Genomic DNA, 1,003 nt, shown 5'->3' on the forward strand with positions numbered 1-1,003 from the left:
CAGGGAACGAGAGGGTCGCCTCTGTGTTTTGGTTTGTACTTATCTCTGGAGTCTCTGGTATCACCCTGTAAAGGGCGCAGACTGGGGACTCTATAGTTATACTCTGGGACCTTAATGCTCACATGGGCCGCAATGGAGAAACCTCGAAGGGGTTAATTGGGAGGAACGGCCTGCCTGATCTGAACCCAAGTGGTGATTTGTTGTTGGACTTCTGTGCTAGTCATGGATTGGCTATAACAAACAAAAAAGAGGATTGACTTGTGGTAGTATCATTAGATCTGCGGCCGTATGTCTTGGTTGAAGAGAGCAATAGAGCTGTCAACTGCTCACCAATTGGTGGTGAGTTGGATCAGATGGCCGGGGAGGCTGCGGTACAGACCTGGTAAACCTCATCGTGAAGTGAAGGTGATCTGGGAACAATTGGCTGAGGACCATGTTGGCAAGGTCTTCAACTCCAAGCTCCAGAGGAATTTTTCGTCGATCCCGAGGGAGGCTTGGTACATGGAATCCAAGTGGGCCATGTTCAAAATCTCCATTGTGGAAGCAACTACTATGAGTTGTGAGTTGTCAGTTGTCGAAAGTTCATCGGTGCCTGTCATGGCAGTAAACTAAGAACCCACTGGTGGAGGCCGTCAAGCTGAAGGAGGAGGCCTTTCGGGCTTTGCTGGCCCATGGGTTTTCAGAAAGTGCAAAAGGGACCGGTTGGCTAAAAGGGTTGCAGCTGCTGTACTTAGTAAAAATACGGGGTGTGGGAGGAGCTCATTGAGACTATGGAGAAGGACTTTCAGTGTCCGGTTTGGGGACCTCACAGTTACATCTCTGCTCTTTGCAGATGATGTGGATCTTCTTGGCTCCATCAAACTATGACCTTCAGCATGCACTGGGGCACGCACAGCTGAGTGTGAAGCTGTCAGGACAAGAGAGTACCTCCAAGTTTGAGGCCAGAAAATGGTGGATTGTGCACTCCGAGCTGAGAGTGAGTCACTACCCCAAGCGAGGAAGT

Source organism: Anarrhichthys ocellatus, unplaced genomic scaffold, assembly GCF_004355925.1.
Source record: "Anarrhichthys ocellatus isolate YVR2014 unplaced genomic scaffold, GSC_Weel_1.0 scaffold57, whole genome shotgun sequence".
NCBI classification, from domain to species: Eukaryota; Metazoa; Chordata; class Actinopteri; order Perciformes; family Anarhichadidae; genus Anarrhichthys; species Anarrhichthys ocellatus.